This window comes from Paroedura picta, chromosome 12 (assembly GCF_049243985.1).
Source record: "Paroedura picta isolate Pp20150507F chromosome 12, Ppicta_v3.0, whole genome shotgun sequence".
Lineage (NCBI taxonomy): Eukaryota > Metazoa > Chordata > Lepidosauria > Squamata > Gekkonidae > Paroedura > Paroedura picta.
Genome location: NC_135380.1, coordinates 11,374,041 through 11,397,491, shown reverse-complemented (window position 1 = coordinate 11,397,491; position 23,451 = coordinate 11,374,041). Strand labels below are relative to the sequence as shown.

The 23,451-nt window shown below is 46.0% G+C and overlaps 1 protein-coding gene across 6 annotated transcripts in view; it reads left to right on the top strand.

The window, feature by feature from the left end:
• Positions 1-23,451, top strand: part of ST3GAL4 (ST3 beta-galactoside alpha-2,3-sialyltransferase 4) — a 134,293-nt gene that overhangs the window by 45,734 nt on the left and 65,108 nt on the right. The window lies entirely within an intron of this gene.

Below are 23,451 nucleotides of genomic sequence, written 5' to 3'. Positions count from 1 at the left end.
CAGTCGGAGGCATCCCTTGTTTTGTATCCGTGAGATTAGCAGTGTAGCCACTCAAGGCAGAGGAGTAGTTGTTTATTTAAAAGGGGGAAAGCAGCAGAAGAAATAAATGTATTTTTCGTGTACTTAAAATGCTATAGATACTGACTAAAAGGAAGGGAAGAGAGCACGATACAAATTCTTATGAAATCCAAATGGACCAATACAAGGAGAGGAATATATCGTAAAAGGAATAGCGCAGGGGTCCCCAATTGGCTCTCAGCATGTCGGGAATTAGCTCTTAGCTGAGGATTTGGGTACCAGAAGGATCACTGCCATGCAGTAACAAAAAAGAGCATACTACCCATACAAAAATGCCCATCCGTTTGGATTTCTGAGCTGCACAAGGAGACATTTTGCTAGGCATTGTGGATATCCCGCAATTGGAGCATCTTACTGACAAAGCTCAATTCATGTTCCTGCAAACCAGGACTTTGCATTGGTAACAGGTACAGGAGACTGTTTTCCACCACAGAAAGCTGTGGATGAGGGATGTGAAGCTGCCTTATAGTGAATTGGATCCTTGGTTCGCCAAGGTCCCTGTTGCCTAATCAGACTCTCAGTGGCTCTCGGGGTCTCAGGCAGAACCCTTTCACATCACCTGGTTGTTTCTGTTGGAGATGCCAGAGTTTGAGCCTGGGGCTTTCTGCATGCAAAGCAGAGGCTCTTCCATTGAGCTGCAGAACATGTGCTGCTTTTTCTCCTGGCCTGCCGTTTCCCCCTGCAGTTCCCTCCACCAGCTCCTGTTCCTCCAGCCTGGTTCTCAGGCCATCCTTCCATTCAAACGGTGGCAAGAAGAATGGTTGCAAGGAGTGCTACTGTGAGAGCAGGAAGCATCTCCTGCCCTGCTGTTCCTGCCCTACAAATGCTACTGCCCCACATTGCACACTGGAGATGGCCACAATCTGGTCTGATACTAACTATAGGAGATGGCACGGCATAGGCCAGGAGTGGCCAAACTGTGGCTCTCCAGAAGTCCATGGACTACAATTCCCACAAGCCCCTGCCAGCATAGGGGCTCATGGGAATTGTGGTCCATGGACATCTGGAGAGCCACAGTTTGGCCACCCTTAGATAGACATTGAAATTCTCCTTCTGACATGAAGCTCATTCAGGCCAGTGGCGTCTTCTCAGTGAATCTGTCTCACAGGGTGATTGTGGGCATAAGAGTGGTGGGTGGGAGAGCGAGTTTTACATTTCCCTAACCTAATTGGAGGAGTGGATGGGTAGAAATGTAATTATAGAGCAGGGATTTGCTTGCAGATCTATGTATCCAGGAATTTGTCACAGGTCGACATCAATAAGAGAGTAATATTCTTTTATTGGAATCGGTGTAATAAGCAGCGATAAATGGCTTTCTAAATTATTGTTGGCGCCTTGAATATTGCCTGGGATCATGCAGGAAGGCAGTTCGGATTGTGAAATCTATGAAGTGTGTGTCTTACCTCATCCCATGGCTTTCATGGCAGGTCAGCCCAAGCTCAAAGGCATAGACCAGGGGTAGTCAAACTGCAGCCCTCCAGATGTCCATGGACTACAATTCCCATGAGCCCCCTGGCCTAGACCAGGGGTAGTCAAACTGCGGCCCTCCAGATGTCCATGGACTACAATTCCCATGAGCCCCCTGGCCTAGACCAGGGGTAGTCAAACTGCGGCCCTCCAGATGTCCATGGACTACAATTCCCATGAGCCCCCTGGCCTAGACCAGGGGTAGTCAAACTGCAGCCCTCCAGATGTCCATGGACTACAATTCCCAGGAGCCCCCTGGCCTAGACCAGGGGTAGTCAAACTGCGGCCCTCCAGATGTCCATGGACTACAATTCCCATGAGCCCCCTGGCCTAGACCAGGGGTAGTCAAACTGCGGCCCTCCAGATGTCCATGGACTACAATTCCCAGGAGCCCCTGCCAGCATTCGCTGGCAGGGGCTCCTGGGAATTGTAGTCCATGGACATCTGGAGGGCCGCAGTTTGACTACCCCTGGCCTAGACATTCCCTTAATGGTGCTGGGGGACAGCTCCACAGCTGCATCAGAGGCAGGCTGCTGTTACTGAGTTCTCTCACTTCTTGGCCAGACTTGTGGGGAACCATGGGACAGCTTGGAAGTCTTACATCACGGGCAACTGCGTCTCAGCCGGTCCTTAAAATCGGGGGCACAACTACCAAACCTGTTCCCTTTCTTTCTCAAGTGGTCCAAAATCTTGATCTTCTTCAGACAGTGGGAGGCTGAGGCAAAGTTGGTCGTCCGGCTAGTACGAAACTGTTGTATTGAGAAGTCAAAACCTCTCCATTTACTTGTTTATTGCAGTGGAAAGATGACCTACATCCCTAGCACAAGCTTTTGGGGAAGCTAGATCCTACTTCCATCAGATGCTGCGCCATTACTGCTGTGGGGAACGGTTTCTGTCCTTTCTTGGTGGTGACGTTTGAATGTGCTGTCGTTGCGTTTCATGCCATACCTGGTGCAATAAAAATAATAATGGAAGATTGAACAGGAGTCCAGTGGCACCTTAAATACTCATAAGGCTTAATTTCAGCGTAAGCGTAGTGCTCATAAACATTGCAGTTGATCAAGTAGATCCTAATCCAACCAAGTTTTTAATGCTGTAATAAAACCTGGTTAATCCTTATGATGCAGCTAACCTTCTGATTATCTCCTGCTAATTCACTTTACTTCTTGAGGGCTATAGCTTGACTAATTAGGCTACTAGAGGTGCTGTGGGCTTTTTTTGTGATGTGAACAGGTGTACACCTCCCTCCAGAACCCATCAGTTTTCCTGAATTGCCATTTTAAGACTGTTGCAGATTGCAGATAGGAATTCTACCATCTCCGGTTCTTCTCTGGGCTTAAGGGCAGTAAGAGAGAGAACAGGGTACAGGCATTTAGATGTATCTAGAAGGGAGAGATTTGGTCAGACCGGTTTCCAGCCAGCTACGTGGCGTGAAACAGCAGCTGCCCCATGTTCTGCAGAATGTAATGTTTGCTCCAATTAGCTTGTTGAATAATAGTTGGAAAACCTGAATATGCTGTTGCTCTTGGGAAGAGGAATGAGGCAGACGAAATCCAGGTGTCGTATTTTAGTAGGCTGGGTTTTCTATGTGACTCGTGTCTTCAGGATGAAATCCATTGAAGCCATCCCCCAACCCACCCAGAAGCGGAAAGTCTTTTTTTTTTTCCTGACTGGAGAATAAAAACTAGAAATTCAAAAGAGGCGATCTGGTTTAGGGCTAGATTCAAGTGGGTAGCCGTGTTGGTCTGAAGCAGCACAACAAAACAAAATCAGAGTCCAGTGGCATTTTTAAGACTGAGCTCATGCCTTGAATAAATCTTTGTTGGTCTTAAAGGTGCCACTGGACTCTGATTTTGTTTTGGCTTAGGGCTGTGTGTCACAGACGGCAATGTCATTTCTCTCCCATTTCCTTAGCGGACAGTGTTTTGTAGATGTGGCAGAAAACCAAGCTGGTTAGGTAGGCAGTGTTCTTCTGCAGGGGTAGTCAAACTACAGCCCTCCAGATGTCCATGGACTACAATTCCCATGAGCCCCTGCCAGCAAAGGCTGGCAGGGGCTCATGCGAATTGTAGTCCATGGACATCTGGAGGGCCGCAGGTTGACTACCCCTGTTCTTAAGGTGTTGGAGGGTGCTTGTTTTCATGAAAAATGATGAACAACCATGTGATTGCATGTTGCTATCGGTCAATGAATAATTAAAGTAATCCATAGCAAGGAAGAGAGAACGTATGTTTTCTTTTGTTTTTTCTAAATTTTGGCCTTGGGCTGAGAAAATAATGGTTAAGAAAGCTGGGTGCTGGAGAAGGAGGGGCTTTCTTGCCTGCTTGTCTCCCCTTTAAAAAAGTGGATGGCTTTGAGCTTTTTCTTTTTAACTAATGGAGAACTTGTCTGCAGGGTTTTCAATATACTTAAAAAAACACAAGATTATATATCCATGAGCAGTGTTTGAGTTTGTGTGGTGACAGTCGCTGAAAAAATATTTGGGTGACGTGGCGCAATTCATCAGCGGGCGAGTGTGCCAACCGTTGAATGAGTTTCTCTTTGGATTTCAGGCACATTCGCTGTTTTCCACCTAATTGGGCCTGAAAGCCTAAAACGTGCCTGGTGGGAGAAGATATTCCCACAAGGTATTCATTCTTCTTTTCAAGGCAGCTTTTATCTCGTGGTCTGGCTCGCCTGCCTGCTCTGCGACCTGGTGAGCTGAAATGTGATGCTGGGGCGGCCCTGGGGGCCTGTCTCTCCTTTGGCATCTGGCTCCATCGTGGCCACCCTCTGTGGGGGATCCTGGCATCATCCCTACCACTTTCTTTGTCTGATAGAGGAGGTCGGAGGTCATGCCGAGGCCACATCCTGGGATGCTGTGGGCATTCCGCGGAGGGTTATGGGTAATCTCGGGGCATAATGATGCCCTTGTTCGTAGCCACTTCATGGACTTTGCTCCCCTCCTCCATTTCCTGCTTAAAATTTAAAAGATGCCATGAAGGACATGTCTTCTTTGGGTTTTGGGCAGTCTTTCCCAATTGTCAGCTTTCCGCAGGGCCAGCAAGATGGAGCTCTTCTGCCAGGCGTGTGGTTGAGGCCAGGGTGGGGTCCCGATATTTGATCTGAGGAGCCCTATGGTGTTATCAGATCTGGCACCTCACTCCCAACGGTAGATGGGTTGGCCTCGGGCTGGGCGAGAAGGGTAGGATATAGTGGATTATTGATCGCCTGCCGCCTTAGTTGCTGTTTATTATAAGGGATGGTTTTATTGTGTTTTTACTTTTTATTATTGTAAACCATTGTGAGCCCATCTGGGGAACAGCAGTATATAAATCGAAACAAACAAACAAACAAATAAATACTCCAACCAGTTTGCAGGAATCATTGCAAACTTCTTGATCGTCTTGGGAGTTTTCGGTCTTGGTGATCTCCCATCCAAATATTAACTGTGGCCCACCCTGCTTAGCTTCCAAGATCTGACTGTTCTATTGTTCCATCATACTGTTCTATGGTCATCACTGTATTGTTACTGTTTACAACTACTGAGTTATATGTGCTATTCCCTGTTCTGCTAAGCTTTATGTAAACCGCTCTGAGCCTCAGGGGAGGGCAGTAGAGGTAAAGGTAAAGGTATCCCCTGTGCAAGCACTGGGTCATGTCTGACCCTTGGGGTGATGCCCTCTAGCGTTGTCATGGCAGACTCAACACGGGGTGGTTTGCCAGTGCCTTCCCCAGTCATTACCATTTACTCCCCAGCAAGCTGGGTACTCATTTCACCGACCTCGGAAGGATGGAAGGCTGAGTCAACCTTGAGCCGGCTGCTGGGATTTAACTCCCAGCCTCATGGGCAGAGCTTCAGACAGCATGTCGGCTGCTTACCACTCTGCGCCACAAGAGGCTAGGGCAGTATATAAATATAATAAATAGATAAATGGTTGGACTATCAGGCTGCTGTTTTCCATGAGGGAGAAAGATATTCTGTTTGGCTGACCTTACTCTAAGACCGTACTGGGCTTGCTATGGTGCTCACAATATTTCCTTTCGCTGTGTTGTACAAAAACAGCACAGTGGCTTCCAAACAGGTATAGAAATTCCAAGGAGAAAGGGTCATTTAAGCAGCTGTTGTACGCATCAATGTACGCCATTACTTCTGCTTCCCCCGTACATCTCTGAAAGGAAAACATCACCCGTAATGTAGCCCTTGCTAATAAATTAGGTACTTCACATCAGTGCCAGGAGTCGTGCCATAAACATATTCTGGAAATACTGAGGAACAAAATGTACCAAAAGACTTGAAGATGAGCAGCAGGAGTCAAATGTGTTCCTAGGAAGCAGCACAGCCAGATGGTATATTCCTCATCAGGGTAGCTGCAAGGCTGTGAGCAGGCATGTCTACGTTCTCGTGAAAATACCTACAATGAAAGGGGGTACTTAAACCCCCCCCTGAAAATTCAGGAAATCTGATGCACAAATGTCTGTAAAAATAAATAAAAACCCTGATTAAAATGGAGGCATGGCAGGTGGGACTGGCACCTGCCAAGGATTGGGTACAGGGAAAATGCAGCAAAACCTGCCATGGGAGAGCATCACTAGTGCGCTATGTCACAGCAGTGGGATAACCACCCATGTCTCGCCTCTTGTAGGAAACGCCCAGGTTAATGGACAGTAATATACATGGCCAAGTGCTGGGATACTGCTTGCTCAACCAAGGCCCAAGAGTTCATACATGCTTTGAAGCCTTCTGCGTCCTCCGACAGAAATGCCACGGCTTTGATTTATTTAGTTAAGCTGAAGCATCAGCAGACCCTTTCACTTATTTCAACCCTTGTATGGGCTGAAAGTGAGAAATGCGGCTGATTATTCCAGTTATCCCGGCACCTCTGTTCCTTGGCAGATCCTGGAAATGTATTTGATCTCGAGAAATGTAGATCCTGCGTTGAGCAGGGGGTTGGACTAGATGGCCTGTATGGCCCCTTCCAACTCTATGATTCTATGATTCTATGATCCTGCATTGAGCAGGGGATTGGACTAGATGGCCTATATGGCCCCTTCCAACTCTATGATTCTATGATTCTATGATTCTATGATTCTATGATTCTATGATTCTAGATATGTGTTGTGGTTCTGCAGATAAACATCATTATTCCAGGCTTATGTTATTTACATAAAATTCATATTGCCGACAGATTCAGAGCTCACACACGATCTTTGGTGCTCAGCCTGCTGAGTATTGACTTTGTGATTTCGAAAGCCTTTCATTCCTGGGAAAATTATTTCTGGCCAGTTTGTGAATGACAGATCTCTGCAGCCATATTTCCTGAGCGGCTTGTCATTTATCTCGTGATTGCGGTAATATCTTCATCCGAAACCGCAACGGACTTTTTAGCATGTCAGGGCAGGAGGTATTGATGAGAGGAGAAATCGATGACAATTTCACAGTCATTTTCACCGCTGAGACAATAAGTTAAAGTGGAGTCATCCCTCCTCTTGAGTCCATTTGTGTGTGTGTGTAGTGACAGCAGTGGGAGAGGGAGGGGAAGAGAGAGAACGTACAGGAGAGGAAATGGGAAAGTGAGACTCCCTCTAACATCTGCTGCTAAAAACGGCAGCTTCATTTTGCTTCGTAATAAGGATTAGGCCTGGGGGAAATTATTTTACTGGTGATGGATGGGTTACCAGCTGAACGTTTCCCTTATTCCTGGTTAGATGCTGGAAGGAATAGAAGGTTAACCTCCACCAGCAACCAACACTGATGGTTTTGTAGATGACCAAAAAAGTGTTAGATTTACACTAATGTGTGTGTGTGTGTGATGCCATCAAGTCACAAACTTTGGCGATTCCATAGGGTTGTCAAGTGAGAAGCAGAGGAGGCTTGCCATTGCTTTGCTCTTCAAAGTCTTCTTGGTGGTCTCCCACCCAAGTTCTGACCCTGCGTAGGTTCCAAGATCTGATAGACAGTAGTAACCAATGCAGCATTCAGTTCCCACAATGGGTAACCTATGCTGGATAGCTTTGCTAGATAAACTTAACGCTCTTGGTATAATGACAGCTCCTGATAATGGTAATTTCACCATGGGTGTTTTGGTCTGACTTGGGTCTCATAGTGCAACCTCTGTGTGCTTTAGGATCTTCTGGCATTGTGGTACATTCATGTATCTTCTTCTTCTTCCCCAAAAAACCCTCCACTCCATGCAGAGGCAGACAGTGGCAACCACTTCTCTTCATCTCTTGCCTTGGAAACTCTACAGGGTTGCCATAAATTGACTGAGCCTTGTGCTGTCCATCATCCTGCTGTTATGAGGTTGGAGATTAGAGATCTTTTTAGTGGTTTATTCACAGATGGAAAGATAGGGACATTCTTGTAGGCTGGAATCTTAAAGAAATATATTGATAGGCTAACCTAAACCTCCACACTGGCATCAAGATGACACAAATGTCCAAGCGCAGGAATATGTGGGCAAGCAGGCTTGTAACTTATGTATTGTTATATCTATATCTGCCAGGCTGATTTGGCCTATCATCCTGCTTTTGACTCTGGCTATCCAGTTGCTTCCAGGAACCTCAGGGGATAAGAGCAACAGCCCTCCCCATCTGTCCCCAACATCTGGTTCCTTTTTAATAATCATGGCTAACAGATGTGGTCAGGGATCCTCCTCTGTGAATTTGTAAGAATCCTTTTTTTAAAAAAGCCCTCCAAGCTGGTGGCCATCCCCCCATCTTGCAGTAGGGAATTCCACGTGGATTGAGGCAGTTTATTGTTGCAACCACATATGCAAAACATAAGTGCTTATGCAATCACCAAATCTTCAAACAAACAGGCCAAAAAGCCCACCGCATGTGCATCCATGTAGATTTCAGACAGGGTTTTTTTTTTTTGGGCGGGGGGTAGAGAATCCCTAATTTGGAATTTAAAGTACTCTGCCCTCTAATATGGTTGAGTGTGGACCTACTGTGACTTCTCCGAGGGTAGACAATGTTTAAATTGTTGCACCTCTGCTCTGATTCAATTAAAGGCAGCTTCATGTATGTATGCAGATTCTGGGAATTGCATCTGTAAGCTTTGGACTGCTTAAAAGAACTATGTCGAGGTCTCCGATGGGCACCATAGTGCCTGCTGACACCACCCTGGGGCCTATAAGATGTTTTTAGAAAATAGGAATGGCCAGGTGGAGTTCTTGCCCAGCAAGGCTTCTGATTGGCTATCGAAGATTTGAAGGATTGTGCATATTTTTTAAAAAAATGTTGACTTGGTGTTCATTGCCACCACTGTGTAAGGCTCTTCACTGTGTGACTGAAAAAGAACTCATAATGTGCAAGGCTATGTATATGGGCTAGATACATTAGGAGCTTTAATGTCTATACGATGAACTTTTTGATAGTTCCAACTGTTCCTTTATTAAACCAAGTTGACTCCCCTAGTAGGGTGGCCAGATTTTCCACTCCTCTCCCTCACCACTGTTTAATGCAGCAGGAAGAATGTAGAGGGAGACTCATTGGTGTAGGCCTGGAAGTGATGTCATTGCATTGAACAATGCTTCCTCCCATCATGCCCCACCTTCCAGTAATCCCAGGATTATCCAGCGTCTCTAATCCCTAACCCAGATATTGGAGACTCAACTCTCAAGGATAAAGCAGTCCTCACCTTTTGGCATTATAAGTTAGACAACTTGTTTTTATACACAGTTTGTGTCATCTTTTCTTTATTTTATGATGGCTAAGCCGCTCGTAGTCCAAGCCTTCTTTGACAGTTCAGCAGTGGAATAGGCTGCCTAAGGAGGTGGTGAACTCCCCCTCACAGGCAGTCTTCAAGCAAAGGTTGGATACACACTTTTCTTGGATGCTTTAGGATGCTTAGGGCTGATCCTGTGTAGAGCAGGGGGTTGGACTAGATGGCCTGTATGGCCCTTCCAACTCTATGATTCTATGATTCTATGATCCTGCGTTGAGCAGGGGGTTGGACTAGATGGCCTGTATGGCCCCTTCCAACTCTATGATTCTATGATTCTATGACCTCTGAGGGCCTACATTCAGGTGCTCTCTCTCAATAGTATTTTAGGCCACAATCCCAGCCGCAGATCGATGGCCAAAGATCATGAAAGCCAACCACCAGGGTACTTCAGAGCCAAGTACACAAATCTCTTTCCAATGGCTGCTGCAATTAACGACCAGTTCATTAACGTCTCAGCTGTCTTTGGCTGATCTTCAAACACTTAATTTTGGCTTTTACAATGGGAAACAGCACATCAGACCAAGAGCCAGGCCAAATGAAGGCCTCCTGGTTTTCCCTCTCAATAAAATCCTTTTGACAACACACAATTGGATAAACCTCAAAGTACTCCTTCTTCAGATACAGTGACTGTGAGGTAAACAGGTTTAGGAAATGAAGCTGCTGGTTTGGTAAACTATCAAAGTGTGGCCTAGTCAGAAGCCTTTCCTCCCCACCCCCATCTTCCTTTATTTATTAAAATGTTTATATCCTGCCTTTCATCTGGTTCATCTCATAGCTTGTCTAGCAAAGCAAAACATGAAACAACTTAGGGCAATTGAAACCAGCTAAAATACAAGTGATAAAACTCACAGGGGAAGAAAATCAGCACAAGCAATCAGATTTTTAAATATGTCAGGGATATGAGAGTTGAAACAGCAGCTGGTCAGTAAAATCTGTCCAGAAGCTAAAAAAAAAAATGTTGACCTGGACGCCACACTCCATAAGGGAGGCAGCAAGGATAGATTCATTGGCCTCCCCATAATATTTATTTAGTACTATAATGAATTAGTATCCGGAAGGCATGAAATGGATCTGCTCCACAGGAGAAGTAAAACTACAGATATCAGAACCGTTCCTCTTGGCTCATCTCCGCATCGTACAAATGTTCCCCTAGAGAAACCTAAAAGTTATAGGATATAGACAGAGACATTAGAGGGGGGGGGGGGGGAGAAATTCAAGACCAGAAGGGGAAAACCAGCTTTGTTCTATTTAATAATCAAAAATTATTTTGAAGCTAAAGCTCCTGCCAATATCTCTTCTGTACAAGGCAAAGGATTAAATCTTTCTTAAAATGTAAAGACATTTATATCCGCCCCCCATGCCTTGATGTACTCTCTCAAAAAAAAGAATCCCATTTAACTTCCAATATTAAGACACCACATCACTCCCCCCCCCCCCATTGCCAGCAGCCACTCGGGACAAGGAGAAGGTAAATAATTTCATGTACACACACAGAGCGAATGGCTGTCTACATTAACAGTTTCAATTGCTAAAGCAGTTTATGGATGACTCCTGATTAGACATATGCTTATCGGTATGCTTCTGCTACCTGGAAAGACCCGTTTTTCTGCATGGCTTGCCAGCAAATCTCTGGTTATCTAAGGTAGATTGAAAAGAGGTTTTCTTCTCTCCCCCCCCCCAGTCTCAACATTAGTCAAGTAGGATGTCAGATTCTGCCTTGCCTGAAGTGTTCCTGAATCTCATCTTCTGAGCCCCAGTGGGTTTACAGGAAGGATTAGAAATGCGGTAAGGTGAGTCGGCCTGATGTTAAAATAAGAGTTTCATCAGAGCAGCGACCTTTTGGAATGCAACTAGACAAAACACCTCTTGTAACATACACAGGATATCTGCATCAGCCATGTAAGCCTCCCTCCCCCGTTTGTCTCTTCCACCCTTTGCGTTTCCAGTGAGTCTCTCTCTTGTTCCGTAGGGGGGTCAGAGATGGGAGCCTCGTTCAGTCTTTTTTTCAGAATCTACAATGGGAAAGGAAGGTGATCACATCTAGCTGCACTCCTCCTCTTGTTCTTACCTTTTTAAAATCAAATGCAGAACTAGAAACCACCTGTCTTTAAGTGCTGCATAACATCTGTTGAATCGGAATGGCAGGCATAGGTCTCCTTTCGAATCTCAAGGTACCTGTTTTATTGTGGGTGACGGTGGGGAATGATGCCTGTGCAGGATTTTGGGAAGCCTCACTTCCCACACATGGCCATCACAGCCAATAATTTCACCACCCGGAGACCATTTTCTGATGACCTCGACAGATGGTGGTAGCAGCCTTTCATTGCCTGCAAGAAACGATCAGCAGGGATCTGCTGCCTGTGGCTCTTTGATGAATGATATCTAGTGTGATATGTGTTAATGGCGGTGCGAAAAAGTCCGGTCAAGTCACAGCGGACTTAATGGGGACCCTGTAGAGCAGAGATCCCCAACCTTTTTACCACCCGGGACCGGTCAACACTTGACAATTTTACTGAAGTCCAGGGGGGGAGTCTTTTGCCAAGGGATATCGCCACCTCCGCCTGAGCCCCTGCTCCACTTGCTTTCCTGCCGGCGCCTCTGACAACCTGCTGCCCGCTAGGGGGCGCTGCCATCCTCAGCTGCTCAGTGCAACGCTGAGGGGGAGCCCCAGCCATGGCAGCCGCTGGAGAGCACCAAAGGTCAGCCGGCGGCAGAGTGGCAGAGCAGCCGGGGAGGAGGACGAGGAGGAGCCACGGCCCGGTACCGGTCCCCGGACCAGATGTTGGGGACCACTGCTGTAGAGTGTTCAAGGTCAGAGACATTCATTGGTGATTTGCCGCTGTCTGACCTTGCGTAACAATGCTGGTCTTTCTTGGTACAAACCTGGGTCAACCCTGATTAGTTTCCAAGACCTGAGCTGAGGGTGCCAACAGCTTGCCTAAAGCTAACCTAATTAGCGTGTCAGATTTGAATCAAGGAATTCGGCATTTAATTACAGGGCTGTTACAGTCTGAAAGGAGGGAGGAGCAAATATTGAGGGTGGGTGTGCTGTCTGCCCAAGGAATGCCAGGCTGGTTGAGACTCAGGTTGAGAAAACCACGGGAAAGAGAGGTCTCTGTGGGATGGAAGAATCTTGGAACGTTTGGTTACATGTTGGGTCGGCAACCGGCGGGAGGCTGATCTCTTCTGCTGAGGCTGGTCTCTAAGAAAAAAGAGATGCGATTCCTGCATTTGGGAAGTGAAGTGAGTATTACTGTTTTTGTTTTGAGAGACTTCAGGTAGTGCCTTCCTCTTATAGGGACTGTCAATCAATCAATCAATATTTATTTATGGTCATTCAGACCAAAATTACTCTTGTAGGGACTGTTTCGTCTTTGTTTACATCTTTCTGAGCCTGGGTAAGATGTTGTGACTTCAAAGCATGCTAGTGAAAACATGGTATCTGGCCAGGTTTGACTCTCAAAAATCTTGATGGTTCCTGGAGGTACCAGCGTGGTGTAGTGGTTAAGAGAGGCAGCTTTCCATCTGGCAAGCGGAGTTGGATTCCCCGCTCCTCCACATGCAGCCAGTTGGGTGACCTTGGGTTTGTCACAGCCCTGACAGTGCTCCTCTCACAGAGCAGTAACATCAGGATCACAGGGTGCTTTTTGTGGGGAGAGGGAGGGGAAGGCAATTGTAAACAGTTTGGAGACTCTTTCTGGTAGTGAAAAGCAGGGCGTAAAAACCAACTTTTCTCCTCCTTCTTTGCACAGAGCAGTATAGCTACGCACTGAAACGACCTTCAAGTGAGAACCTGGGTCCAATGCAAATATTAGCTCAAAGATGTAGCCCTTTGCACCCTTCAGCAACCTGCAGGCCTGGCAGAAATGATCCAGCAGCCACACTTGACCCAGTTCTCTTTGAGAGGGTCGAGTGCTGTTCAGTCTCATCCTCAAATTGTTCTTCAGCTTCACAAGTGACCCTTGTTGATGATTCCCCTGATTAGGGGTGGAGATTCCAATTGTGGTGAGCCCTTATCAGCCTTTTCCCTGAGTGTGAGCCCTCCTCCCAATAGCTTTCTCAACCACACCATCAGTCCAGGACAAAACGTTGCGAAAACCATGAATCTGAACAATTCTGTGAACGGAGCAGTCGGAGACAGGCCGCTATTTGGGGTCAGGGGATTTGGCCACCCATCAGGAAGAAAAGTTGACAAGTGTCCTCTGTTTCGTATCCTGACACTTATTCATCATCTCCCCAATGACTCCAGAATGATTAGTCCACCTTGGCCTGCTCGAGGCAGGATAACTATGTGCATTGCCTAATGAGGCTGCACTTTATTATGTGCTTTCTTTGCGGTGGTTCCAGAGTGATTGACCTGAATGAAGTGGACAAGAATGGAGGGTTCCCTTGGCTTGTCTCCCAACCCTTCTCATTACTAGCCAAGCCACCACAGCAATGGGCAGGAATATGCTGGTGACGACTGCCCTTGCAGTGTCTGCTATGAATGTGCCTTTCTGTAACCATAATTGACTTTGCTTTGGCAAGGAGAGCCCTTTTCTAAAAAAAAAATCCCCCCCCCCAAACCCTCCAGTGGCTAATGGCTAAGTTTCAGTTGCTTTGTAGTAGAAAGCTATCTTAAGCTAGCAAGTCCCTGTGTCATTTTAAGGGCTTCTTTCTTCTGTTTATCTTGATAAATTAAACGCTACACTGTATGTGGTGCTGGAGATGGTGGAATCCCTGTTAAGGGTAAATTAAGTTCCTGGATGTTCACAAACTGCCCTTTCTATACTAGCTTCTGTTCTAAAAGAACTGGAGATAAGAATACAGTGTCTCAGAGCATGTATGGAGTACCTTCTCCCGTCTGGCAGGAAGCCTGAGCAGAGTGCTAGTTTTGAAGAATAACACAATAATCTCTCTTGTATTCATTCATTCATTCATTCATTCATTCATTCATTCATTCATTCATTCATTCATTCATTCATTCATTCATTCATTCATTCATTCATTCATTCATTCATTCACCACTCTCCCTTGTAGCTCAGGGCCTAAGAATGCCACTAAAAAGTATTTGGGCACCTGGCTTGGAAGGTGACGTTTGTCTAAGCCAGTAAAACTGTTCTTAGGGTGCAGCGCTATCCATCCCTACCTGTCTACATACTCTGTTGCCAGTGGAATGACGGAAATTAGTGGCAAAGAGGATTCTTTGTCTGCTATTCCAAACGAACGTAGAACCCCCAATACTATGAAGCCCTCCACCCTTTCACAGATGTCTGCCATTCTACTGGAATCCTCAATGCACGCTGCATTCTTTCTTAAATATTGAGCCTCCACATCTGATTCCCAACAAGTTGCCAGGTTTCCTCACTCTAGTTTATTCGCCATATTTCATGACGTACATGGGTTCTCTGTCCTCTTCTATTTTATTCTCACAGCAACCCTATGTATGAACACGCAAAGTTATGACTTTGTATAAGGACTTATTATAAGCCAGCTTCCCATTCACTTTGGACCTAATCACTCACTGTCAATTCTTTCCCTCCTTTAAATGCCAATTAAGGCTTCTAGAATCATAGAATAATAGAGTTGGAAGGGACCTCATGGGTCATCTAGTCCAACCCCATGCACTATGTAGGACGCTCACATCCCTATCGCTCATCCACTGTCACCTGCCACCCTCTTGAACCTTCACAGAATCAGCCTCTCTGTCAGATGGCTACCTAGCCTCTGCTTAAAAATTTCCAAAGATGGAGAACCCACCATCACCCGAGGAAGCCTGTTCTGTATTAGTATCTATATCTTTCCCTCCTTATGGGCTTGCTGGTCATCAGAGCTGAACACATTGGCTTCTTGAGTAATATTCTTTTAATGCTTACTTACACCTTTGCTTTGTAGTGTGGTCTGGATGATCCGTGCCGGTAGACAAATAGCCCTGCCTCACAGGAGGGGTTGAACTAGATGCCGTTCTTGTGTTTGGGTTTATGGTCAGTGGTGTCTGTAGGAGTCTCAAGGGCCTGGGATTTAGAAAGGGTCATTATGTTGCATTACAAGCCCAGCATTGCCTCTTTGTCCTCTTATCTCCCTCAGACAACCCTCTCCATGTGCTTGTTACTTAGAGATCTCCCTCAGATATTCTTTCTCCAAGTACTTTTTACTTAAAGATTATGTGTTATCTCCCTGTTCCTCTAAGGGCAGCCCTTCAGTTATCCCATCAGAAAAAGATGGTCTTTCTCAGAGAGGTTTTTTTTTTTAATGGATGAATGATACGTCAAAAGAACTGGCTTTGTTTTAGTCAGTCATGGTTTGGAATGGATGTGCCTGTGTAGCTTTTTGGTGGCTATCACTCATGAACCTGTGCTAGGCCTCTGTTCAAAAACCAGGGTGGTTTTTTTTGAGGGCCCTTTCTTAAACCTCACCTGGATAGTAGAGTTGAACTGGGCCCCTAGAAGTGGGGAATAAATGGTTAAACTTTGTTTTCAATATCCGGCAACTGAAACTTAGGGGTCTTTCTGGAGGATTTCCATTTGAGTATTTTCTCCCCTCAGAGCTTCCTCACAACCTGTTAGCTGTCTTCTCATAGATTCCTCATAGTTTCGTAAACTCCCTTTTACCCCATTTTGAGAAGGCGCATGGAGGAACTGTCGAGGAAGCCAGAGGAACATAACAAACGGTCACCAAAGTCCCACGGAAACTCAGGGTGGGATGGGACCACTGCAGTTTGGTACCCAAACTGCAGGAAAACCTCTTTGTGAAAGACTCCCATAATGCTGTCAATTTAAGATTTGCTTCATGCCTGTGACATTTCATGGCCACCGCTCTCTACTCATAATGTTTTCTATATTGCATTGTATATTCTGACAGCCCTGGAGCTATTTTTACGCTGTTTACATTTAAAGGAGTATAAAGGGTGAAATTGAGAAAATGCTATGTTGTCTTTCATTTCCCTCAGGTGTCTTTTGTGGTTGCTGACAAAGGAAAACGTTCAATAAGGGATATATCATTTTTTCTTTTAAGCTGGTGTTCTGTGTGACACCCTCCCCCATGCTTTAATGACTGACTTTGTAGTCTGTTTAACCCTCATACTGGATTACTAAAGTATATATTTAGGTGAGGGGTGTCCAGGTAGAGCCTCTTGTGGCGCAGAGTGGTAAGGCAGCAGACATGCAGTCTGAAAGCTTTGCCCATGAGTCTGGGAGTTCGATCCCAGCAGCCAGCTCAAGGTTGACTCAGCCTTCCATCCTTCCGAGGTCGGTGAAATGAGTACCCAGCTTGCTGGGGAGTAAACGGTAATGACTGGGGAAGGCACTGGCAAACCACCCCGTATTGAGTCTGCCATGAAAACGCTAGAGGGCGTCACCCCAAGGGTCAGACATGACTCAGTGCTTGCACAAGGGATACCCTTACCTTTACCTTTATGGTTAGCTTTTCTGCCTATGTTCCTGTGTCATAAATGAAATAGGAGGCATAGGACTCATTTAAGGACTGGACACAAAGCAAGGGATAGGGCACTGGGATACCACTATGATGTATCAAATGTTACAGTATAATAAACAGACTTCTAAGGAGTCTTCAGACTTCAGTAGTTCTTTAATGTCCAGAATATTAAACAAATCCCAATGCATTTCACTGTGTGGCTTTTTCAAGGGACATCAATTTCAATGTTTTCAACAGGAAACTTCAGTGTAAAGAAACAGTCTCTTGACAGAGAGTAAGAAGGTTATAACAACTGCAACTCCTAGCTTAAGGCATTCCAGACACCTTGATGTCCCTTAAAGACGAAGAAGAAGAGTTGATTCTTATATGCTGATATTACTGAAGAAGGTGAAGGGGGTGAGGCTGAGGGAGCCCTGATATGACTGAAGAAGAAGAAGAAGAGCTGGTTCTTATATGCCGCTTTTCTCTACCTGAAGGAGTCTCAAAGCGACTTACATTAACCTTCCCTTCCCTCTCCCCACAACAGACACCCTGTGAGGGGGGTGAGGCTGAGAGAGCCCTGATATTACTGAAGAAGAAGAAGAAGAGCTGGTTCTTATATGCTGCTTTTCTCTACCTGAAGGAGTCTCAAAGTGGCTTACATTCACCTTCCCTTCCCTCTCCCCACAACAGACACCTTGTGAGGGGGGTGAGGCTGAGAAAGTCCTGATTACTACTTGGTCAGAACAGCTTTATCAGTCCTGTCACAAGCCCAAGGTCACCCAGCAGGCTGCATGTGGGGAAGCGGGGAATCACACCTGGCTCACCAGAGTAGAAGTCCACACTCCTAACCGCTACAGCAAGCTGACTCTCCACACAGCCACACAGTGAAATGTGTTGGGATTTGTTTAATATTGTCTAATATTCTGGACTGCAAGGCGAACAAACCGGTCAGTCCTAGAGGAGATCAGCCCTGACTGCTCCTTAGAAGGCCATATCCTGAAGATCAAACTCATTGGCCACCTCATGAGAAGGAAGGACTCCCTGGAGAAGAGCCTAATGCTGGGAGCGATCGAGGGCAAAAGAAAAAGGGGACGACAGAGAATGAGGTGGCTGGATGGAGTAACTGAAGCAGTAGGTGCAAACTTAAATGGACTCCGGGGAATGGTGGAGGACAGGAAGGCCTGGAGGATCATTGTCCATGGGGTCGCGATGGGTCAGACATGACTTCGCACCTAACAACAAATTCTGGACATTAAAGAACCACTGAAGGCTGAAGACTCCTTAGAAGTCTATTATACTGTGACATTTGATACACCAGGGGTAGTCAACCTGTGGTCCTCCAGATGTCCATGGACTACAATTCCCATGAACCCCTGCCAGCAGTCGCTGGCAGGGGCTCATGGGAATTGTAGTCCATGGATATCTGGAGGACCACAGGTTGACTACCCCTGTCACCATAGTGGCATCCCAGTGCCCTAGTCCTTGCTATATGTGCCTGCGGAGCAGGCTTTTAAAGAGACAGTCTCCCCTATCTTGTCCCTGTAGCGGTAGCAGTGCCCCAGGCTTTTGTGAGCCAGAATCTTTCCTCCTGCATCGCCTACTGGCATCACTGCAAACCAATACAATGAGGCTGACATTCAGATTCATTCAGTCACTCCCATTTTGATCATGGAACCTGGATCTGCTTTGTGTCAGCAACTGCACTTTATGAAACAGGGCTGGTTATTGCTGTATTTGTTGATGTTTGCACCACTCTGTGATAAGAGAATAGTCCAGTGACTGCTGGACATGCCATGCCCCGCTCCCCATTATTGCTTCTGTTCAGTCAGGCTGTCTTTTTGGGGGGCGGGGGAATGCTCTGCTATTTCATTCTTTGATGGCAGAAGGGGACAAAAATACACAAGCGACTCAAAAGTGAATGGGGTATGCAAGCATATACTTCCATATTCTCTGGTTTCTTTGCTTCGTGTTAAACCTGTTAAGTCAAGCCGAGTTCTTTCCCTCCCTTCTTTGATGGTTCCACAGTATCAGGTCTGCTGAGCAATGTGGTTTAGCCGCCACAGTGATAGGAACCCTGCCTATCTACAGAAGCCTCCTGCATGTAACAAAATTCCACCCCTCGCCCAATGATAACGGTGGAATGTTCCAAGGTTAAGGTGGGGGGGGGGGGATTCCCGCCCTACATCTGCTGCTGTAAAACTTTAAGCCCTGAGGTTGAGGCTTGGGTCTAACAACATTTTGTCTATTAATTTCATTTATTTCCCACCTTTCTCCCTGCTGGGGTTATGTTGTTTCTCTGTTTTATCCTCACAACAACCTGTAAGTTAGATTGGGGTGGGGGAGAGGAGGACCTGATCCAAGGTAACATAGCGAGCTTTCCTAGCAGACTGGGGATTTGAACTTGGGTCTCCCGGATGCTAGTTGACTCTGAACTACACTGACTTCTGTTATTCTGCTCACCATTTCTGGGCCACAAAAGCATTCCCTAAACGCTTTCAGAGAGCGTCTGCCTTGATCTGCAGTAGACCAGCTGTATTTTAGTCTAATAGCAACTTATGAAACCCACAAGGTATTGGGGGTGTCAGCATTTGAAAGTCAAAGGTATATGACAAAGGGAACTTTGACCCACAAAAGTTTATGGTCCCCAAATAGGGAATAGGACACAGCCATATGGGACTTGCGTTTCTTGGTTCTTGACATGGGACATTCCTAGAGAGATCTCCCAACTACCAAGGGACGTGTATGGAAACACCCAGGTTGGCCTGGAGGATTTTGCAGTTTTGAGCGCTATGTTGGGACTTCCATGGCACTCCTTGTCTCTAACAGTCTGGGTTGTCAAGCTGTTGGCATTGTTGATCTTGTCGATCAAACAGCAGCCATGGCAAGGAGCTAAACTTGATTTGCTGATAGATGTTTTTCAAGAGTTTCAGCCCAGAACTGTCTGATGATGTAGAAACAGGGCGCAAAAAAAGTGCTTGCTTGAGTAGCACTGAATTTTCACTATGCTGCTTCTCTCCCCCATCCCGCCCCAGGCTTCTTGCCCAAGTCAAAGTCACTGGTTATGACTTTGGTTGTAGAGTTGCTTAAACCTATGTTGCTGCGAGCACTGTCTTTTGGCTCAGTGGTGAAAAAGCACATTGCTAAAGGAAGACAGTGAGAGCAAGCAGCCTCCTTCAAGCAGAGGAAGGACCCTGCAGCTAGATTGCTTGCAGTGAAGCTTGGACGCATGCATATCGCTTCTGTAAAGCAAAAGGTCATTCTCAACCAGAAGGAAGTTTCCTGTAATATGTATGCATGCTTAAAGGTATATGTGAATGAGCTTAATATGCCTGGCATTTACCTCCTTGGCTAGTTTTGACCTTTTGTGAGACGGCTGGTGACATTCATACAGCTTTAAGAGATTGGGCTGTAGCCTTTGTGCATGTTGAACTCAACAATTCAGATGTCGGCTGCTCTGCTGGTCAGTCATAGGTACACTATATTATATGGTCTTGGGATTACAGGTTATGCTTACTGGTAGTTAGGCTTCTGTGGGCTTTCCTTTGTCTAATGTTGCCTTAAAGTAGGATTTCAAGTCTCTCTCTCTCTCTCTCTCTCTCTCTCTCTTTCCTCCCCCCCCCCCATCTCTGCCTGTCACATTTGCATGCTTTGATTTTTGGGTGCAAAGCCTGAACTCAGCTAAACTGGTGTCCTGCAAGCTTCAATCTAGTTCTTTCTGGATTTCTTGATGTCTCTGGGTCTCAGTTTCCAAGGATCTGAGACTGACTCAACCCCATTGCACCGGTTCTAATCTATGCCCAAAATATTCCAGGGTCACTCTGTGTGACCTCTCTGGTCACTTCTTAGTATATTTCCCCAGTTGCTCTGTTTACTATTTTGGTTCTGCCCCTCCCTCACTGTCTTGCTACAGGCGGGTCCTCTGTTTTGCTCCTAGCAATGCAGACTGCAGCATTCCAGAAGCAAGATACCTCCTTAGTGTGATCTCTGAGTAAAAGCGAGATAAGAAACATTTTGAATGGGCTGGGTCAGTTGTTGATGGTCTGAATGATGGGTCTGCCCACACATACTGTATGAAGTTTGAGGGTAAAGGAGAAGTTCTGCCAAATTGTAGTTTGCAAGAACGGGCTATCAGTGGACTGGTGGAAGTGATCCGGCATGAGGCAACTCCACGGGGAGCTGTGTGCAACAGCAAATTTTGCATGGATTTTTGCCACACAGAGCAAGTTCATAGTCATGAATCTCTTGAGTGCATTCACAGTGGTCCACATGTGTTTCACAGATCAGCTTGTTTTATATTAATTGTGTGCTAAAATGTCAAAATCCCATCTTCTTCTTTAAGAGACTGTATAGGCCAGGGGTAGTCAACCTGTGGTCCTTCAGATGTCCATGGACTACAATTCCCAGGAGCCCCTACCAGCATTTGCTGGTAGGGGCTCATGGGAACTGTAGTCCATTAACATCTGGAGGACCACAGGTTGACTATCCGAGGTGTAGGCCATAGTTGTGGAACCTTCTGAGATTCCAGGTGCTTTTGCCTGTTCTTTCTGGAAGAAACTCTCATGCTCACATCACGAGAAGAACACTTTCCCCATCTTGTTCTCTTAATAACGTTCCTAGAGCAGCTGCCAAAACAGTATTTTTAGCCTGATTCCTCCTTCAAAAATTATATTCTATATGATACTCATCCCCTCCTCTTGTAGCAGCCATCTGTCCCATGACAGAGTATGCAGAGATTCTTGTGTACTGCTTGATGCTGCGTGCAAAGATCTATACATTGGAGCCGACTTTTAAAATGAGAAAGAGGAGAAGGTGCTCCAGCCTCCACCCCAGCCGACTTTTAAAATGAGAAAGAGGAGAAGGTGCTCCAGCCTCCACCCCAAACAGGGAACCTCCATTGAAACAGTGCAGCAGCTTTTCTCAAATTAAGCTGGAATGGTGAGCCGAACAGGAGACCAATCACCCTGTTGCAAATCCGTGGCTCACTGGCAGAGCATCTCCTTGGTATGAGGAAGATTCCCGGTTCAATCCCTGGCATCTCCCATTAAAAGGATCAGGGAGCAGAAGATGTGAAAGATTTCTATATGAGATCTTGAAGAACTGCAGCCAGTTAGACAGTACTGACTTAGATAGACCAGTGGCCTGATTCACTGGAAGGCACTTTTGTATGGCACGTGAATCAAAGTGGATTCAGTTTTCAAGAGTGTTCAGCCCACCCACATTGTAGTTGACACGGTTGGGGGAGCTTCACTGAATTAACTTTGATGGCCTGTTTCCCACTTTTCCTTGTTTGTGTCCGGCCAATTGGAGAGTCACTCAGCTAAGAAATCTTCGTGGCTGACTTTAGGCCGGGCTTTGACAACTAGGGTTTCATGAAACTGGGGTTTCTTGATGACCCGGAGATGTTTCCAGAATGGGTGGGAGTTAGTTAATTTTTAATATATTTTTCAAGTTTGTTAAACATTTATCAGATGATATCAGTGTATATGGTCATGTCAACCAACTGTCCTCTCCCAAAGTGGCCAGTGATGGGTCTGGAGAAGGTGGAAAGGGAGGGGCCATGAGTGGGCATGTACACAGCTCTGCTTCCCAACCATATTCTGCACGATCGCACCAGTTCTGCGGTTTCTCGAAGCCTGAGGAACGTCTCAGGGGATTCTCGGTGATAAAAAAGTTGAGAAAGGCTGGTTTAGACATAACACGAATCTACAGTTTAGCTAAACACACTGCCGTTAGTATGTATATTTGCTTACCTATATTTAAGGTCTTGCAGGAGACTAGTGTTTTCTTTGCATTCGGGGCTTCCCACGCCTTTTCTGGCTCTCTTGCACCTGAAGGTAAAACAGCCCTCAAGCCTCTGCTCGTCCTGTGAGCTGTACCCCCATTTCTGCTCATTGAATCGCAGTCATGCAATGCAGAGGCTGAAATCATGCGCCTCGCATGCCCCATCTACATACACACAGCTGTGCTATGAAGCAGCTCTCATTCTGCTGAGGGCTTCAGCATCTTATTTTATATTCGCCCTGGGGGAGTTTTAGCCTTATTCAGGAATCCTTAATTCATGGCCTTTTAAATAAAGAGTTCCTTTGTTGCCAGTAACTTTGATGTAACAGTTCCTTGACTTTTGGAGGGAGATTAACATGGCTACATCCGGGTTCCTTTGTGCATCATGGAATAACCTTATGTTCTTGCCCTTTGTGAGCTGGACCTGCCGGTGCGTTAAGAACCAAAATGGCTATCCTCCTCCCTGCTTTCCCTTCTCTATAATTCAGTCCCGAGGCCTTGCCTTGAACTCCCAAGTAGAAAGGAGGATTGCTGTTCTCTCTACAGGTATAATTTTAGCCTTAATTACAGCTCTGAACTTACCAGTCTGTATTTATTCTTTGCATGCAGAATTTGTTTAATTATGACCATTCCCATCCCTAAGGCTTAAGGCAGGTTAGAGTGCAAAAAGCACAGAATTAGTTCAGTAAAGCAAATATGCTGCCACATTTACCTATGTCCCGAGCTGCCTCCTTTGTCCTCTGACCTTTTTGCTTTGTCAGTCTTATTGCCAAATACCGGCCTATTGCTACTCTGCTCCCTTTAATGCTGTCCGCTGGTCTCTAATCACAGTGTTAACAGTGCAGCTAATCAGTGTTAACAGTACAAAGGGCCATGCCCTCATTGCTCTTTCCTTCCCTACCTGGAATCAAGGTGTTGACTATTATGAGGGATTTCACATTCTCCAAGAGCAACATCAGTGCTGCAGGGCTGGTTTATTCATGTAGCACATGTAGCACATGTAGCACGGGCCCTGTGCT